Source organism: Pongo pygmaeus, chromosome 18, assembly GCF_028885625.2.
Source record: "Pongo pygmaeus isolate AG05252 chromosome 18, NHGRI_mPonPyg2-v2.0_pri, whole genome shotgun sequence".
Lineage (NCBI taxonomy): Eukaryota > Metazoa > Chordata > Mammalia > Primates > Hominidae > Pongo > Pongo pygmaeus.
The window spans coordinates 48860497-48874118 of NC_072391.2; positions in this window are offsets into that span (position 1 = coordinate 48860497).

Consider the following 13622-nt stretch of genomic DNA (forward strand, 5'->3'; position numbering starts at 1 on the left):
CAAGATATGATAGCATGCTTTGAGTACTCAGGAAGAGATTTTTTTTTTTTTAAACCCAAGCTTCAGATAGAGGAGCCACTTCCCTGGGCTCATGGAAAATCACTGGCACCTCCAGAATCTTCCTTTTCCCTTTTTGCCTGTCTCCCCACTTCCTACTTGAGTTTTGGAGGCAAATAGAAAATAATTGAAAACCTGAATCTCTTATTTTACTAACCGTGTGAAGTTGGTTAAGTTACTATATTCTGGTCAAGTCACTCTGAGCAACTTTCATCATTAATAAAATGGAGATGATGAGACTACTGTGAGGGTGATGGTGGTGAGAACCTATACATGAATAAAATACCCCACAGAGTATCTGGAACACAGCTGGTATTCAATTAATGTTGGATCTTGCCCCTAATAATTACCAGTGACTACTTTACATTTTTTCTTTTTTAAAAAAAAGCTTTAGATTCAGGGAGTACATGTGCAGGTGTGTTGCATGGGTATATTGCATGATCCTGAAGTATGGGCTTCTATTGAGCCCATCACTCAAATAGTGAACATAGTACCCAATAGTTTACTGGTTTTTCAACTCTGGAATCGCCAGGGTCTATTGTTTCCCTCTTCATGTCCATGTCTACCAATGTTTAGCTCCTACTTATAAGTAAGAACATGTGGAACTTGATTTTCTGTTTCTGACTTAATTCATTTAGGATAATGGCCTCCAGCTGCATCCATGTTGCTGCAAAGGACATAATTTCATTCTTCTTTATGGCTGCATAGTATTCCATGGTGTATATGCACTACATTTTCTTTATCAAATCCACTATTGATGGACACCTAGGTTGATTCCATGATACTGTGAATAGTGCTGTGATAAACATATGAGAAGAGGTGTTTCTTTGGTAGAATGATTTCTTTTCCTTTAAGTATACACCTGGTAATTGGATTGCTGGGTCAAATAATTATATTTTTAGTTCTTTGAGAAATCTCTAAACTGCTTTCCATAGGGACTGAACTGATCTGCACTCCCACCAAAAGTGTACTAAGTATTCCACCATTTTTAACCTCATTTATAACCAACACCCTCCTCAGTGTTAACATTCTTCAGAATTCAACAGAGTACAAGTGTCTTTCCTATGGAAAGAGTTCAAATGTGGCATCTTATCAAATAGAAAAAAAATTATTTGTTTTTGAACTCATAGTTGGACAAATAATTTATAGTGTTCAAAGGGCAGAAAACTTCTTTAATGCACATGAGGAATTAAAAAATAGAAAAAAAGGTTTAGTCTACCTACCAGTTCATCAGAAAACAAATTTACTCTATGGATGGATATGAAACTACCTCACCCTTCCTATTCCCATTTCCCTACCTCACAAATACACACATGTTCCTGGCCACTGTGGACATGGAGAATGAAAACATTGCTCTGGAGACAAATCCTATGTGTGTGTCTAATAGGGGCTGGAGAAAAGATCACAAAACATGTGCCATTGCTCTGAGACAGCACTGTCAGGGAACTCAGTTCCAATCCTGGAACTTAGGTCATTAGGAAAAGCAAGAAAAGGCAGAAAGTTTTCATTTACAACTTAAAAGCTAGCCTTTCCTGAAAATCAAATGCCACAATTAAAAACTTGTTTTTTAATAAACACAGTCATGAGTTGGTAAAAGCCAAAGCATCATTCACATATCATTTCCTGCACCACTCAGCTCATATTAGCAGACTTAGGAAAGCATCAACCACAAACATGTTGCTGATAGAAATTTCCTAATGCAAGCAGTCTTTATAGATTTCTGCTATTTCAATGTAGGTCTCCGAGGACCATTTGAATCCATATTAATTTCCTTTCTGGCGGTTATGCGGCTGAGTATGAACTGCACAATTTCACTTTTAATCTGTCAGTAATTTAGTAATGTGTAAACTAATTATGCACAGATATTAATGTAATCGGTTTGGGGAGCTATAAAATCAATGTGTTTTTACAGACTGCATTAAAGAGAATTACGGTGTTATGATCACATGTCAGTTCAGATAAGGTTATGGAATTAAAAAATGGATGTCACCCCCACTTCAAGGGGCACCCACTAACTCCATCAAATAATAAGGACATGATCTTCACACTTTCTGGAACTACAGGAAAAATACTAGTATCACAGCCAAACCATCCTGCTTCACTCTGACTTTGATAACATCATTTCCATGACTTCCCTTCTCCACTTCTTCCCCTTCCTCTGCTAAATAAAAACTTGCCATTCATGATTTCAAAGATGGTGTCACAGATCATCCTTCTAGGGGTTATGACAGTGCCTCATGGTAATGGCTTCTTTGGGTGAAGTCTACCCTAATACAGTTTACCAGATCATTGAGCAGAGGAAAATCAGTTAGCATGAACCCAGTGGTTAAGAGGGGTTACCATAGCTTTTGCAGAGTGGTTCTCCCTAGGTCTGTGACCCTACAAGTAGTCCAAGATATGGTCATGGGGGTGGAGGCATCTCACCACCTTGACAGATGTGTATGCATACAGGTTTTCTACCTCCCATAGAAGGAATCTCATTATTCTATGATAGGTCTTGAAATTCTTAGACAGTTCTTGTCCAATCAGGTGTTTGGATAAGTTATAGAAATGTATGTTCCCATAACTGTATTGAAGAGACTCCCCTCACCCACTCAGAGTTTATCTCTATTTGTCTCCTTCTAAAGACTTAGGCCATTCTGTTTTGTAGCCCTAAATATAAAGTTTATAGTAGAATGCATCATCATCTGGCAAACTGAAGAGTTCCAGCCTCAGCCTTGCACTTTAGGAAGCCATGGCTGTAGAAAAGAAAGAAGACTAAGATGGCAGATAAAATTTCAGCTCTAGATGTACAACTTGGAGCCATGCTGAAAGATAGGTCTAGGATAATCATGATTTTAACATTCCCTAGAGGTGTAGTTGCCTTAACACTTGGAACCTTACTTTCCTAATTTGTAAAACAGGATGGTAATAAAATTCTGTACTTCATGGAGAATAAAATGAAGATTGTGCCATGTTTGGGTCATAGTAAATGTTCAATAAAGTAGCTAGTAGCAGGCGGAGGAGTAATACTGCTCATTTGACTCCATGGGTCTACTTACTTTTCTCTTGTTATTTTACAAGAGTTAAATAGATAATCTCTAAAGTCCCTTCCCACCAGTAAATCTGAGGTGTTGCAACTAGCTGCATCAACAGTCCACTTGCAAAGAGGATTCTCATGTGGAAGAAGTTTGGTCAAGAATCTTCCCACATAACTTCTCCCATCCACACATCTATCCATCCTCATCACTAATCCCTGCCCATGATGCTACATTGCCTCATGATTTGGCTTCCATTTATATCCATCCTTTCTCTAGCCATCTAAAGTCTCTTGAGTAACTCACTCATTTAATGGGCTTACTCATTTACTCCCTAAATACTTATTACACCTACTAAGGCAGGAAATGTTTATATGGATGAAGTATGGCTCCAGCTTTATTAGAGATAATTGCCTATTAGCAAGATAAGAAGAGTCTACAATAACTATAATTTATTATCAATGCCTTCCGAATCCCTCTTTGCATTGACTGAAGTCTGAAATTCCTCATACAATGCCATTTTCTCTAACACCTTCTCCAAAGGAGTCTGTGTCTCCCTTCGCTTGCCCATGTGCTGTGTGGCCACTTATATAACACTCTTTGCCACTTGCATATAATATTTCCCATTTTAACTTTATACACTCCACCTTTCCCCATTCCCAAATTTCCACAGTCCCCAAATGGATTGTGTGACAATCTCCAAAACCCATACCCACAGTGATATTTTTAGAACCTGATGCAAAGTTTTTTCTGCAACTCCATCCTCTCATCATTGCTCACAATTCCAATATGCACCTACTTAGCTGACTTTCTTCTCTATCTGGCCTCATTATGCCTTGATTCCAATGAAGGTCAACCACAAGCCACAAGGCCAACTACCCTGGTCATCATTAAATGAGATAATGTATATAGCTACAAAGAATGTGCCTGATGCATAGCAAGCACTCAACCCTGTCAGCTGTACACCCTTCCCTCCAGCTTTTTGTTATTTAGTCTAATAGCTATCATGTCCACTAGAAACTTGTTCACACACAGCTTCCAGAGGAGGTTCTTGGGGACAACATTTCTCTACTGTCCTGGAAGCTGAGGACGTATTTTCTTTTCTTTTCTCTTTTTTTTTTTTTTGAGATGGAGTCTCACTTTGTCCCCCAGGTGAAATCTCCTCTCACTGCAAGCTCTGCCTCCTGGGTTCACACCATTCTCCTGCCTCAGCCTTCTGAGCAGCTCTGACTACAGGTGCCCGCCACCACACCCAGCTAATTTTATTTATTTTTTTATTTTTAGTAGAGACAGGGTTTCACCATATTAGCCAGGATGGTCTCGATCTCCTGACCTTGTAATCTGTCCGCCTTGGCCTCCCAAAGTGCTGGGATTACAGGCGTGAGCAACCGTGCCTGGCTGAGGACATATTTTCAGAAGGATAGCATTGGTCGTCACTGTCCAGAATCATTAACATGCCATTATAAAAATCAAATACCACTCAGAGTCCAGAAAACAGATTAGCGTTTCATTACTTATATGTTTAACTTTTATGAAATCAACTTGAGGTCCTTGACCAAAAATGCAAAAACAGAAAGAGAAGAACACAGAAACACAGTAATTTAAAATATTGTAAACATAGATTTTGCATGGGCAATCTTTATATGAATATATATGGTAATTATTTGTACACATACAATATTGTACAGGGTTACAAATTCAACCTTATAAAACTGTTCTCTAGGGGTCATTTAGGAGATCTGCAAGTGTAATTTTGGTCATACCTAACTGCTGTCTTTAGACTCCAGTCCACATCAAACATACTGTCTCATCATAATTAATTTTGGGGGGATTTTTTTTAGCACGTTGGTGGAAGTCAAGAAAAGATTTCAGGCCAGGCTGCAGTCAACCAGAAGCTGGCATTATCCTAAACCCCTCTCACTACATGGATCTCAGTAAACCATGGTCGTTAATTGGCTTCATTGCTTTTTCTCAGACACTATGTGTAATGAGACCTCATGCTTCACCAGGAAGGTGCTGAGAGAGGTCACTACTCTGAGATTATTTGTCTCCTCTCTCTTTCCTTACTCACGTTTCTTCAGGTGAAATGGAGGGTCTGGTCTGTTTATGCCTACTTACACCTGACAACATGATCATCCTTTCCAACCATCCTCTTGGCTGTTGAAAGTCAGCTGTTATCAGGATTCACGTGTGATTTCTCTTCTTTGCAACAATCACTTGAGGCTGGTCCTGAAATAGTTGCCAATAATAAATGTATCCAGGCAGAGGCCTTCACATCTTGGACTAAGGGAAGTTAAGGCAATGGCATTTTCATTCTCTCATCAAGAATGTCTCCCAGGACAGCTTTTTTTGTGCCAAGTTAGTAAGAAATAAGCCCCAGAAAGTTCTATGTTATGATTGTCAGGACACGGATTATTGAGAAAGGAATTAGAACCAACTCTGGCAGAGGAAATTTGAGAGGCTGAGGGGATTCCTGGGCAATGAGGACTTTTATGGTGAATGGTTTGGGTTGCAGCTTTAGCTCTTTTGCTCTGCTTCACTGATGGAGTTATGGACGTTAGATTTTTATCAAGAGTAATTCATGCACTACTAAAAAACTGCACAGCTGAGTTCTTCATCTATGAGAAAACATTGGCAATTAAAAAATTTGAAGCACCTAGATTTAGTTTATCTTGAGCAATCTAGGAATACCCCCAAAGCACTGAATTTGAAGTCAACAGACCTTGGTTCAAATCCATCACTGTTGCTTCGTACATATTGACCAGTGCTGTCCAATATGGCAGTCACCAGGCACAGGGTCCTTTTAAAATTTAAATTTAAGTTAGTTATAATTAAATACAATTACGAATTCAGTTTTGAGTTACACCACCCATATTTCAAGTGTTCAGTGGCCCCCGTGTCTTGATGCTACCATGTGGACAGCCAAGCTCTAAACTGAAAACAAATAAGTTTTCCAAGCCCCAGTTTCCTCTTCTGTTAAACAAAGAAAGAAAGTGAAATCTGTCCTATTTACTAAGTGCAGTATACGATAATGAATACCAAAGCACCTAAAAATTATTAAATATTTTATAAAAGATGAACTGTAAGTCATAAAGCATTTAATTTGATATCTTGAGCTTCACTAAGTAGGACGAACCCTCACATTCTTATTTAAATTACTTTGAGGGGTTTTTTTCTTAAAAAATTCATGTGTCATTCTAGTTATTTCCTGTTGCTAGAATTAGAAAAATGGGAATGGATCAAGCTCTATTTAGATTATCTCCAGTCTTGATGTTGTGGCCTTCAGAAAATTAGTGTCTTAGTATTTTCAGTGGGTTTAAAATTACAAGCAATTAATAATTTTACAACTTGTATGAGACCCAGGCAGCATCTACAGAGAATTATATGAAGAGGCTAGGTTGGTGGTGACTTATACAGAGGGAACACTGGTGGCTGGCTTGTCCTTGGGAATATCAGCAGGGAAGTGGCATTTCTTGACCTCTCTCCTATTATTAAGAAAACAATAGAGACTCTGCTATATTGGTGATTTACATTCCTTTACCTTACACATTTTCTTGAAAATACATGCCTTATTTCTCCATCTTATCTATATTTGAAAAAGTCCATCTGAAAGGCAAGAAAGAGGTCTTCAATTTTTTTCTTCATGAGTATCAGTGTCTAGAAGAGGGTAACTGAGCTTAATAAGTGGATGTAGGGAAAGATATAGTGAAGGGAAGATTTCTGGGGGAGGATTTGGGAAGTGAAGCTAAGAGCTGGGAGGCACCATGGAAGAATGACGGAAAATTTCCTTTAATTTTAAGAGTCAAGCGATAAGGATTCTAAATAGCCAGGCAAAGCGGGTATGATTTTCTTGATTGTATACAAATGGGTCTTCATCACCTTCATCATCATCATCGCCATCAAACCTTTCATTGATATTGGACTTGCAGGTCTGAGAGCACTTTCACATACACACACACATTTGATCATTGTGATAACCCACACGGAAGGCACAGTGGACTGCCGTAACATCCACTTTCTCTGCTCAGGTGTACTCACCCTTACTCTCAATTTACTGTAAAAAACCGCCTTTCTCTTAACTGTAGTCTCTATGTTTTAAGGGTGTTGACAGCATCCTGGATCCAAGTTTGAGTACACTCCTGAGGCCCTGAGTCATCAGTAGATGACATCCCCCGACCACAGTTCCTGCTGAGGGACAAAAACATGATCCAAGTCTGTCCAGCAAAACCCAATCCTGGGTCTCTAATTGAGCCTATGAGGAAAAATAAACCCTTTCCCAGTGAGATCCCTAAGCTTAGAGGATGAAGCCTGGAGCTCCTCAGGCCTTAGCTTAGGGATAGGTGGTCTGAGAATAAAACTGACCCTGAGGACGGAGCCAAAAGCTGGAGAGCAAGAAGCCTGGGTCCTCAGGGTGTGGTTTTAATCCCTCCTATTTGGATCTGCCTAAGGCAGGGCTCGGTCTGGAGGTTTTAGATAGAGCCAGGTTGAGTTGAGTTTCTGTTACTGGCAAAAAGATCTGGCTATTGAAGCTAGCAGGGAGAGACTAATAACTCCTTTTTCAGACTAGAAAACTGACAATCAGCACAGCAATCATTAAAACACAATTTGAGCCATTCCAGTGTCTCTGAATATGGAATTTCTAAGGTCTTTTTGAAGCCCATCGTCAGGGAGGGTGGGAAGGAAAGGGTTGGCAGGCCGTAACTACAAATAATGTTTAAGGGTTTCATTAAAAGGAAAGTGAAATGAGAAAGAACAGAGCCATGCTTATGGCATTACGGGACCTTTGGGAGAGCAGAAATGCTGAAGTTTACAAATGTGTAAGAGGTGGGCAGATAACTACAGTTGGGTTTTACTAAAGAAACAGTATTCAAAACTAGAATGGAGTTTAGCAATAGTGGAATACACATTGTCTGGAAGAAAAACCACTGCAAGTATTTCTTGTAATTATCTTATAATTACATACAATATGGCAAATATGAAAAAGTATTCCTTAATATTCAAATACAGTGTGTGTGCATCAAATCTCTGACTAGAGCATTCATGGAGTGATGATCCAGATGGGGAGAATTTGTGTATTAAGGGGGTGGTTCTCAACGTGCGGTCCCTGGACCAGCAGCATCAGCATCACCTGGGACATTCTTAGGGCCCACCTCAGATCTACTGAATCAGACCCTCTCGGGTGGGAGAACCAGCAATCTGGGTTCTAACAAGCCTTCCAGGTGATTCCAACGCCTGCTAGAGTGTGAGGACCACTGCAGTAAAATATACACGAATATGTCGATGGACATCTGTGTGTTTGTGCAACATTTAAGAGAATGTTTATCAACCTCCTCTTTTGGAAGTCTTGACAGAAAGACTGTCACTGGTATTAACCTATCCTGGAGATGGAGGCACAGATTTGCAGCCCTCCAGGCCTTTCTGGTCTTTCTGTGTGTGTGCTGTTTTTTTTTTGTTGTTGTTGTTGTTTTGTTTTGTTTTTTTTTTTTTTGCTTGTTTGTTTTTGTTTTTGAGATGGGGTCTCACTCTGTCACCCAGGCTGGAGTGAAGTGATCTCGGCTCACTGAAAACTTCTGCCTCCTGGGTTCAAGCAATTCTCCCACCTCAGCCTCCTGAGTAGCTGGGACTATAGGTATGCACCATCACACCCAGTTAATTTTTTTGTGTTTTTATTAGAGATGGGATTTCGCCATGTTGGCCAGACAAGACTCCAACTCCTGACCTCAAATGATCTGCCCACCTTGGCCTCCCAAAGTGCTGGGATTATAGGTGTGAGCCACTGGGCCCGGCTGCCTTTCTGTTTTGCAGAGTCCTCTGTAGTCATAGAACCAATGGCACTCAGAGTGATGCAGGAATATTCCATTTTCAGCTTCTTATTTTTATTTTTTAGAGATGGGGTCTCACTCTGCTGCCTAGGCTGGAGTGCAGTGGTATGATCATAGCTCACTGCAGCCTCAAACTCCTGGAGTCAAGCAATCTTCTTGCCTTACCCTCCCCAGTAGTTGGAACCACAGGCACATGGCACCACACCAGACTAGTTTTTAAATTTTTTTGCAGAGACAGGATCTCGCTATGTTGCCCAGGTTGGTCTTGAACTACTGTTCTCAAGCAATTCTCCCACCTCAGCCTTCCAAAGTGCTGAGATTGCAGGTGTAAGTCAACGCACCTGGCCACAGTATCTTAGTTATAACTTGTGTGGTGAGCAGAATTCTACAGATACTCCCTCCACCCAAATCCCAATTTCATGACTATTTAATCTGACACCAATCTAGAAACTGCTGTGAAGGAATCTTGCACATGTCATTAAAGTTCCAAGTCAGCTGACCTTGAAGTGAGGAAAGTTATCCAGGTGGGCTGTGTCCAGTCAGGTGAGCCCTTTAAAGGCAGAAATTTTTCTCCAGTTGGTGGAAGAAGGACTAGTGGGAAAGATCTGAAGCCTAAAAAAGACTCAGTGTGTCAATGTTGACTTTGAAGAGGGAGGGGCCACATGAGAAAGATTGTGGGCAGCCTCTAGAAGCCAGAAAAGTGGGACCTCAGTCCTACAACCAAAAGAAATGAATTTTTGCAACAACGTCAATAAGTTTATAACTGGATTTCTCTCTGGAGCCAGTGGATGTGGACTTAACTTGGCCAATATCTTGGTTTAGTCTTCTCTTAATTTGAGCAGAGAACTCAGCCGTGCTATGCCAGACTTCTGACCTCCAGAACTGTGAACAAATAAATGAGTATTGTTTCAAGCTGTTAAATTTGTAGCCATTTATATGCAGCAATAGGAAACTAATATAACTTGAAAGAGAATATGGCAGCTGGAATATGGAATTTGAGTATTTGGAGTTACATGGGATCTAATCATTTGGAATAAACAAAATAGTTGATGTAGGAGAGAGAGGAGAGAGCCTTTGGAGGAAGATTCAGCTCAGTGAAGAAGGAAAAGTGCATTGAAAGAAAGAAGAAATCTGACTAATAGATAATTAGTAGAGACCAGGGAAGACATTAAAAATGAAAGGGAAGCTGGATAGACAATTCCATGGAGGATGATGGAAAGCCATGGAAGAGGTTCGTGCTGCTAAGTGACAGGGGGTTACATGGCAAGATTATTACTTAGAAGCATGTTTGCACATTTTATTATTTGAAGGCATTGTTGAGACAATATAGTTTAATCCTTCAATTTTTTTGTAAGATACATATTTAGAGATGAAGGAAGAATATGTGGATTGATCATGGTTACAGGAAAATTAATTTCTGAGTCAAGACTGCAATTCACATCTCCTGATGGCTCCTTTTATTTTGCCAAACTCCTTCGGCACTAGGGCCAGTTCCCTAAGGAAGAGGAATAGCTTACATTGTCACTGGGAAGAGGGCAGAGGCCTGCACAAAACAACTGGACTGTTGATACCTTAGCTTTGTGAGATTAAGCCAAGCCAAGATTTGATGACTTTTGCTCCCTAGCCATCTACAAAGTCCTTCACTTTGTCACAAAGCCAAATGCAATTAGCACGCAGGGCATGATCTTCCAGGGAGCCTCAAACCTGATTAACAGGTTAGAAAATAGGGCCTGTGGAGCGAGATGATATTGGGAAGCTTGTGCCTGGCAACAACAAGGTTAAAGGATGACCAGATGGGGAGGGCTGAGCGAGGCTTGCAAGGTGCACAAACTGAACTGCCCTTCCTAGCACACACACACACACACACACACGCACACACACACACACAGACACACACTAGGTCTGGCCCTGCTAAGCAGTTCCTCTTCTATGTGGTTTTGTTTATTAAACAAATTACGGTTTATTAACCTCAAAGCCACTGCCTTCTCCTCAAGAAACTAAATAGAATATTAGTTCATGCAAAAGATCCTCTTGTTCAGATTGGAAGAGAAGTTACCCATGGGCTGGTATCTGTTTCCATGGGAACCAAAAATAAATATTGATACTGCGTTAATGGTCTGTGTCTCACTTAAGCTCCATTAAATTTCGAGCACTTGCAAGAAAACAGCCCATTGATGGCCCAGCTGAGGGAGAAGGAAGAGGCTTTATAAAAAGCAACAGTGTGGAAGGCACACGGGGTGCAGGCAGGACTTCTGAGCGCCTCTCAACCAGGAAGCTCTTTATGGAATTCTTCCAACCGAGGAGACCTACTTAGGTGCACTCAAAGTTACTGCTTAAGATGCTAGTTGCAGGCTGAATAGATTTTTGTGAACCTGTCCTTTTAATAAAGAATAGTTGTATGTTTTACAAAGCTGATCTGTAGACAACAATATTTTCCAGGAACCCACATGCCCAAAACACAATCAACAAATGGACCGAGAGTCCAAATTAGAATATTTCTTTCTATACCGGTTTTCCCAAAGCAATTCAAGTGCAGACACTGAGGTCAGTATTGTTGCCTTTTATATTTATAATCCTGCTTTTAGGAGCAAAGTATTTGATTTATTGCATGAAAGTAGTTTACAGCTTTAAGTACTGCTACTCCTTGGAATAAGGAACATCACAGCCTGCTTAATTTACACAAGGGATGTTAGGACTATTTAATGGCATGTAAACATTTTATAAGGCAAGTTCAAATTGCAGGTGATATTTAATATACTTTAGCAAAATGGACCACAAATGGATTCTAGTTCTTATTTATTGGCCCAATCTTTCTTATGGCATCAAAAGTGAATCGAGTTTTAAAAGGTGTTAAGAGTTTTCAGTACAGTTCGTGACACTGGGCACAATAGGTAAGGCTGCATAAAACAAACAGCATGTGAATTAATTCCAGAACCAGAGAAGCTATGAACCTCTGAATCAGACTTTATCGTGTGGCTTCTGGGGCTCTGTCAATAGGAGTTCTTGTGCCCTTGGCCCCTAGAAGAGCTCACATCCCCAAAAGGAGCTGCCAAGATGAGCTCTGGGGAAGAATACGGTCCAGAGAGTGTGGTTTCTTGTCATGGAAAACCACCAATGAGAAAAGCCCTCCCTAGCAAAATGGAGATTTACGAACTATCATTAAGCTAGCGATGAGAGTCCTAAGTTGTCATAAGAATGCAAAATAATCTGTGTCATAAACTTCCAAAGTCTCTGAATGGTAGATGTATGATTCTTGCCTAGAATTTCTTTAGGAAACACCCCTCACCTTGTAACTCTTATCAAAGCCCATGTGCTAAGGCCAGGCCAGTGCCACCCGTAACCCCTGATCTGAGGCTGTGCTGGGACCTGAGCACACCAGCTAACAGTACAGGAAAGACTTGCAATCCAAGCTGGTTCAGGAAAAGCACTCAAAGATTGTGGTTGTGGTTCTATAACTGAACCAAAATTTGTTCATTTGCCTGCAGGCAACAGAAAGCCAGACACCGAAGAACCAGGTCTTTGCAGGGAGAAAGGTTTATTGTCAGGTGACCAAAACAAGGAGACAGGAATTGAACTCAAATCTGTCTCCTGGAGTTGGGGGTTGAAACAGATTTTATAGTCAGAGGTGTGATCTGATTGGACCCTGCTATGGGGTGTTGACAAAGCTCAATCTGATTGGTTCTTGGATCCTGCCATGTGGAGTCCACTTCTAAATTCAGTCCCCTCTCCTCAATCTACGCACTTAGGTTCTGCCTGTGGTTGCATGCTTGATTCCTCTGGGCGTGCTCTGGTTATGTGATCTGAAAAACTCACCACTTTGTGACATAAAGATTGAGCCAGATTGGCCTGATGTGGTTACAGTTCTGGGAAGGAGGCCTGAAGCTGTAGCTTGTGTCAGGAGACCACCTGAAAATGAAGGAGGACAGTGCTGAGAGATGTACCACCAAGGACCCTGTTGAGTATCAGGATTGTGTTGTGCTGAACCTGACCTTAACTCCTGTTCTTGGCGTTCTGGGGGCCAGTAAATCCCATTTTTTACTTTTAAAAAATTGTGTTTAATCAACATGTGTCAGCTATCTGCATGTGTCAGCTATCACGCAGAGTGTTAGAACAAACCCACTGCTTGCCAGTAGGAAAAAGGAAGGGAAAACTGGTTTCCACATCCCTTGGGTTTAATCAAATGAGAAGAGCCTCATTCCATATGCCTCCCTCTGCACCCTTCACCCCAGATTCCTGTATCATTTTCCAGTTATGCTCCATGAAAAATAAGTCAATGTTGATTTCTGTCTCCCAGCAGATAGCTCAGATTCCACTTCTAGCTGTCTTCTTCCTGTCTCTGTCTAGACTCTTCCTGGCCCAGACACTGATTATGAGTAAATCAGTTCGTCTTTCAGAGCTGTTATCTCAACAATAATGAACTTTATACCAACAAATATCCACTTGTATTTCCCCCCCGCCAAACTCTTTTGTCAAAGGTGTTTGAACCAGAGCAACTCCATCTTGAATAGGGACTGGGTAAAATAAGGTTGAGGCCTCCTGAGCTGCATTCCCAGGAGGTTAGGCATTCTTGGTCATAGGATGAGATAGGAGGTTGGCAGGGCTGATTTCACAACATACAGGTCACAAAGACCCTGCTGATAAAACAAGATGCAATAAAGAAGCTGCACAAAGCCACCTAAATCAAGATGGCAACAAAAGTGACCTCTGGTCATCCTCACTGCTCTTT